At 42.3% G+C, this 7,231-nt stretch overlaps 1 long non-coding RNA gene across 1 annotated transcript; it reads left to right on the forward strand.

The window, feature by feature from the left end:
- Positions 1–3,766: 3,766 nt before the first annotated feature.
- On the forward strand, positions 3,767–6,659 carry LOC115163942 (uncharacterized). Its single transcript, XR_003869833.1, has 4 exons — positions 3,767–3,834; positions 4,153–4,197; positions 4,447–4,728; positions 6,517–6,659. It is a non-coding gene; the product is annotated as an uncharacterized LOC115163942 (long non-coding RNA).
- The last annotated feature ends 572 nt before the right edge of the window (positions 6,660–7,231 follow it).

Here is a 7,231-nt window from a genome sequence, read left to right on the forward strand (position 1 = left end):
TTACTGACCCCTGCCTGCCTTGACCTGTCTATTGCCTGCCCCTGTTGGACTATTAAACCATTGTCAATTCAACGTGTCTGCATCTGGGTCTTAGCTTGATTCCTGACACCCCATGTTCAGTCCTATGAAAATGTCACCTTACTGCACCTGTCTGAATACATCACCATAAAAGCTAGACATCATCACAGCTGTCTCATGTGATCTCAATCATGATAATCATATATATGTAGCTGTCCATCCTTCCTTCCAGTTTCTTCCCCCACAGTGGTAGATACAGTACAATAGTGTCAGGTGTCACATCTGTCGTCAGGAATGGACCAAGGCGCAGCAGGTTGCGTGCTCATCATTAACATTTATTTAGTGAACACAAAAAAACAAAGAAACACGACAGTACAACAGTCTTGCAGGCTATACTCACAGCAATGCAAAAACAACTACCCACAAAACCCAAACCAAACACAGTACCCCCCCCCCCCCCCCCAAAGGTGCAGACCCCGACGGCACCTAAAAGAAAAGACAAAAACCCCCAAACAACAAAAAATATCCGTAGAGGCGCACTGGCGGTCTCGAGCGCAGGGTTGGCATCACCCCTTCAGGCTCGATGCCCACTCTCCCCTGGCACATGCGGGGCTCTGGTACTGCGCATACCGGCCTGAAAATACCAGGCCTCACCACAGCACCTACCCCAAAGCACGGGACCTGTCCAGTCTGTTTCTGTCCAAAAAGGGTACGGGGAGCTGGCCTGGGTCTCCAACCTCGCTCCGCCAAACAGCCCTTGTGCCCCCCCAAAAAAAATTATTGGGGCTGCCTCTCGGGCTCCCTTACCCGCCGTGTTCCCCAGTACTCGCCAGAATTCTTCCGCTGCTTGGTCCTGGTATGGTGGGTAGTTCTGTCACATCTGTCGTCAGGAATGGACCAAGGCGCAGCGGGTTGCGTGCTCATCATTAACATTTATTTAGTGAACACAAAAAAACACGACAGTACACCATTCTTGCAGACTATACTCACAGCAATGCAAAAACAACTACCCACAAAACCCAAACCAAACACACACCTAATTATATGACTCTCAATCAGAGGCAACTAGAAACACCTGCCTCCAATTGAGAGTCCAACACCCAAACCTAAACATAGAAAAACTAAACTAGACAGAACGTAGAAATACATTAAAAAAACACAAACCCTCTGCCACATCCTGACCAAAACTAATACAATTACTCCCTCTGCTGGTCAGGACGTGACATCAGGTCTTGTTTAGCTTTTACAGTAAACTTGTGATGTGCAGCTCACACTTATCTTTCTTTCTTGAAGAGTTTTCATGGATTGCCAGGACTTAATGTACAATAAGTGTGTGTGTGTGTGTGTGTGTGTGTGTGTGTGTGTGTGTGTGTGTGTGTGTGTGTGTGTGTGTGTGTGTGTGTGTTATATACAATTTGCATATGTTTGCATGATGCAGTAGTGGCACTGAGTATTTTCTCCCCTGTGTTTGGGTGTGTAATCCAACTACAGCTACTGTCTGTTTTTTTGTGGACCATAAGACTAAAGTATATTGGGAGACTCTTACTACTTCCCAACCGCTGCTGAGGTGGATGGACATCTTGGACCACCAGGGAGAGATGGTGTCAAGGTAAGGAGACCTCCCACCCTGCCTACATCTGGGTTGTGTTTATTGCGCACCAAACGGAAGAAAGCTGACTAGCACAGGAAGGGACTACCTGGACTAACTCATATTTTTGTATTTCAAGTTTTTACAAGTTTTGCGTACCCTGTTAATCACAACCCATAACTCACATGTCTCTGAGTTTATGCTTCTATTCCAATATGAGAAGAATGGACTTGCCTGCTACCTATTATTACTATGGCCAGGAGTTTCTTAGCTGACCACAGACCCTATAATTGTAACTTGGACAAATAGTTTTCACATGGTCAAGGAAAACTCCTGGCACCCTATATTACAGTTATAATTTCATGTGCATCGTGGCCTGTGTGGTCGAGTGGTTAGTGTGTGGTCAAGTGGTACACGTGTATAGCCTAGGCTACCAGAGTCTTCATGGGTTGGAATCCGACCCACTGCACTTCTGACTCGCAATCTTTAATGTCTCCTCAATAAAAATGATCTATCTCATTAAATAAATAAAAATTCACAAAAAATATTATAGAAAAAATATTTTTTTGTGCAATTGACTGACTGGCCACTGTTTTTTAGGGTCAGCGAAGGTTATGAAATCAAATCAAATTGTATTTGTCACATACACATGGTTAGCAGATGTTAATGCAAGTGTAGCGAAATGCTTGTGCTTCTAGTTCCGACAATGCAGTAATAACCAACGAGTAATCTAACCTAACAATTTCACAACAACTACCTTATACACACAAGTGTAAAGGAATGAAGAATATGTACATAAAAACATATGAATGAGTGATGGTACAGAACGGCATAGGCAAGATGCAGTAGATGGTATCGAGTACAGCATATACATATGAGATGAGTAATGTAGGGTATGTAAACATTATATGAAGTGGCATTGTTTAAAGTGGCTAGTGATACATTTTTCATACATTTTTACATTATTAAAGTGGCTGGAGTTGAGTCAGTATGTTGGCAGCAGCCACTCAATGTTAGTGGTGGCTGTTTAATTAACAGTCTGATGGCCTTGAGATACAAGCTGTTTTTCAGTCTCTCGGTCCCTGCTTTGATGCACCTGTACTGACCTTGCCTTCTGGATGATAGCGGGGTGAACAGGCAGTGGCTCGGGTGGTTGTTGTCCTTGATGATCTTTATGGCCTTCCTGTGACATCGGGTGGTGTAGGTGTCTTGGAGGGCAGGTAGTTTACCCCCGGTGATGTGTTGTGCCGACCTCACTACCCTCTGGAGACCCTTACGGTTGTGGGTGGAGCAGTTGCCGTACCAGGCGGTGATACAGCCCGACAGGATGCTCTCAATTGTGCATCTGTAAAAGTTTGTGAGTGCTTTTGGTGACAAGCCAAATTTCTTCAGCCTCCTGAGGTTGAAGAGGCGCTGCTGCGCCTTCTTCACCACGCTGTCTGTGTGGTGGTTATTTTCCTGGTTACCTGGATGGCTTCCTGGACTGGAGGGACCGAGCGGGACTCCGGTCAGTTGACACCTAAATGAAGTTCAATATGTCCACTCTTTTACTTATTAACCTATATTTACTTTGAAAGGCTTTTTCTGAATGTCCTTGCTAATGATTCCTCTAGGTCCATGTGCTGTTCCTGTATGTATAAATCACTGACTTTAAATGATTATTCAATATTCATATTTCCAGGGAATACCTGGGTTAACAGGTGTAAAAGGAGAGAAGGTCAGTTTAATAGTAAATACTTTGTTCCATTAGTCTGTCTAATGGTGTGTGTGTGTGTGTGTGTGTGTGTGTGTGTGTGTGTGTGCCTGCATGTTTTGGTGCTGTCCAGGGTGCTGACTGTTCACATTACTGCACTAACAATATAGTAACAATGTGATAGCGGCTATTGAGTGATGTCCCTGTTCAGTTCCTGACTTTTAGAGGAGTGTGTTGCACTATTTACAGTATAACAGCTTTATTTATTTTTTCAGGGTCAGGAAGGTCCAAGCCCTGTAATTCCAGGCCCAACCTACCTGTGTGATACCCATCTTTTCCACTGTCACATGCAGTACAACTTTCTTGCATATTATCCTGCCTCAGTATAGTTTGTTCTGGATGCATGTAGTGTATATAATGTACAATATATTGTGACAGCATTTAAATGTTTTGTTCTCAGGGTGACCAAGGCCCTCCCGGGATACCTGGACAGAAGGGCATAAAGCTATATGCAGAGGGTCCCAAGGAGCTGAAGGTAAACCATACTCGGTTTCTCTGAGACCAATTTTTACCAATCCACACGGACAGACATCATCACCATTACATTTGAGTAATTTAGCAGATGCTCTTATATAGTGACTTACAGGAGCAATTAGGGTTAAGTGCCTGGCTCAAAGGCACATCGACATTTTATTTTTACCTAGTCAGCTCAGGGATTCGAACCAGTGACCGTTTGGGTACTAGCCACCATCATCACCAATCACCATCACCCAAATCAGCTTTATTGTCATTATTACGTCATATTGTCACACAAGTACAGTAGGACAGTGTCCTGACTTTCTTCTGAATGCAGGGGGAGCCAGGTGATACAGGAGTGAAGGGGTGTATTGGCCAGCATGTGAGTTATAAGCCTATGGGGGATCATTACTGTGTATTGAATTGAACAGATTGGATTTAAATGAATCATTTACATGATCTTTGAGCCTGTACAAAAGTTGCCAGTTCAAATCCCATTGCACTTATACTACTTCTTGTGGGCTGTGCTCTGTCTTTCTGTCGCTGTCCATCCTTTATTTTCTGTCTGTCTGCCTGCCTGCCTGTCTGTCGGTCAGTATTATTATTATTTTTTATGTTCCTCTTTTTTTAGGGTCTCCCTGGGCATCGTGGATATAAAGGGGACAAAGGCGACCAAGGAGAACCTGGGGCTCTTTTAGCACAATGACTCCAGTCACTTCATATCATATTTAAAATACTGTAGACTTTTACAATGGTATTATGGACGTTATCATTCTCACATGTGGATGTGTCCTGCTCACAATAGTAGGGCCCATAGACACACAGAGACTGACAAACACCCGTGTCTAACAGAGGTTTTGTTTTTCAGGGGAAACCTGGGAAAGATGGGATGCCTGGGACCTATAGAATTCAGGTAAAACAAATATCCAGACAACTATGATAACTTGTATGTATATGGTCCTTTGCGGCTCGCTTTCAAAAAGCGTGGGAGAAGCAATGTTAAGGTCATTGGTTCGAGTCCTGGAGGAATCACATACTGTACACATACTAAAATGTATTCAAAGCTTAAAGGGGATCTACTGTTAATTACTGTTGAAGCAATATGGCTACAGGTTCATCTGCCTTACCTATAGCCCACTCCTATTTGCCATATCTTCAATTTCAGCCTACTGTATGTCCTCAGCCCTGGAGGTGAGCAAAGTAATTCCGGTACCCAAGAATAGTAAAGCCCCTTTTACTGGCTCAAATAGCTGACCAATCAGTCTGTTACCAACCCTTAGTAAACTTCTGGGAAAAAAATTTAATTGACCAGATACAATGCTATTTTACAGTAAACAAATTGATAACAGACTTGCAGCACGCTTTTAGGGAAGGACATCCAACAAGCACAGCACTTATACAAATGACTGATTGGCTGAGAAAAATGTATGATAAAAGATTGTGGGGGCTGTTTTGTTAGACTTCAGTGTGGCTTTAGGCATTGATCATAGTCTACTGCTGGAAAAACACATGTGTTATGGCTTTATACCCCCTGCTATATTGTGGATAAAGAGTTACTTCTCTAACAGAACACAGATGATGTTCTTTAATTGAAGCCTCTACAACATAATCCAGGTAGAATCAGGAATTCCCCAGGGTAGCTGTTTAGGCCCCTTACCTTTTTCAGTCTTTGCTAACAACATGCCACTGGCTTTGAGTAAAGCCAGTGTGTCTATGTATGCAGATGACTCAACAATATACACGTAAGCTACTACAGCAACTGAAGTGACTGCAACACTTAACAAAGAGCTGCAGTTAGTTTCGGAATGGGTGGCAAGGAATAAATTATTCCTAAATATTTCAAAAACTAAAAGCCTTGTATTTGGGACAAATCATTCACTAAACCCTAAACCTCAACTACATCTCGTAATGAATAATGTAGAAATTGAGCAAGTTGAGGTGACTAAACTGCTTGGAGTAACCCTAGATTGTAAACTGTCATACAACAGTAGCTAAGATGGGGAGACGTCTGTCCATAATAAAGTGCTCCTCTGCCTAAAGAACACTATCAACAAGACAGGTCGTACAAGCCCTGGTTTTGTCACACCTAGACTACTGTTCAGTTGTGTGGTCAAGTGCCACAAAGAGGGACTTAGGAAAATTACAGTTGGCTCAGAACAGAGTAGCACGACTGGCCCTTAAAAGTACATGGAGAGCTAACATTTATGATTTGCATGTCAATCTCTCATGGCTCAAAGTGGAAGAGAGATTGACTTCATCACTACTTGTTTTTGTAAGAAGTGTTGACAAGCTGAAAGTACGGAGCTATCTGTTTAAACTAATAGCACACAGCTCAGACACCCATGCATACCCCACAAGACATGCCACCAGAGGTCTATTCACAATCCCCAAGTCCAGAACAGACTATGGGAGGCGCACAGTACTACTGAGAGCAATGACTGCATGGAACTCTATTCCACATCAGATAACTGATGCAAGCAGTAGAATCAGATTTAAAAAACAGGTAAAAAATACACCTTATGGAACATCTGGGACTTTGAAGAGACACACAAAGGTATGCACACAGACACACGCATATGCACACAACCACTAGCTTACACACATGTACATTGTTATATGGTGGTATTATACATTTTGTATTGTAGATATGTAGTGGTGTAATAATGTTATATGATATACCGTTTTATCTTTTGTTCTATAGGAAATGTAAGTGCCATAATGTGTTTGGACCGCAGGAAGAGTAGCTACTGCCTTGGCAATAGGTAATGAGGGTCCCTAATAAATACAAAAATAGTCCTACACCTTCTGTGATCTTGATATTGTGGTATCTGGATCAGAATGATCCGATCCTTTTTTGAAAAATGCCTCAAAATCAGTTAGATTTATCCGATCTGGAATTGCGAAATAGGGTATCAGAGAATCTGGATCATTGTTATCCAAATTAACCGTTTAGAAAATCTGGGCCACGGTCTCTCCCGCCTTGTCCATTGTAATCTCATTCAATGTGATCAAAAAGGCTAAACTGATCCTAAATCAGCACCTTTCCTCTTTATACAGTGCATTCGGATCTGCAGAGAAGAATGAGAGGAACTCCCCAAATACAGGTGTGCCAGGCTTGTAGCATCATACCCAAGAAGACTCGAGGCTGTAATTGGTGCCAAAGGTGCTTCAACAAACTACTGAGTAAAAGGTCTGAATACTTATGTAAATGTGATATTTCATTTTTTTAATATTAATAAATTAGCAAAAACGTCTAAAAACCTGTTTTTGCTTCAGCATTATGGGGTTTTGTGTGTAGATTGATGAGGGGAAAAAACAATTTCATCAATTTTAGAATAAGGCTGTAACGTAACAAAATGTGGAAAAAGTCATGGGGTCTGAATACTTTCCGAATGCACTGTACATAAAGCCCCAAA

The sequence above is a fragment of the Salmo trutta genome, chromosome 26, assembly GCF_901001165.1.
Source record: "Salmo trutta chromosome 26, fSalTru1.1, whole genome shotgun sequence".
NCBI classification, from domain to species: Eukaryota; Metazoa; Chordata; class Actinopteri; order Salmoniformes; family Salmonidae; genus Salmo; species Salmo trutta.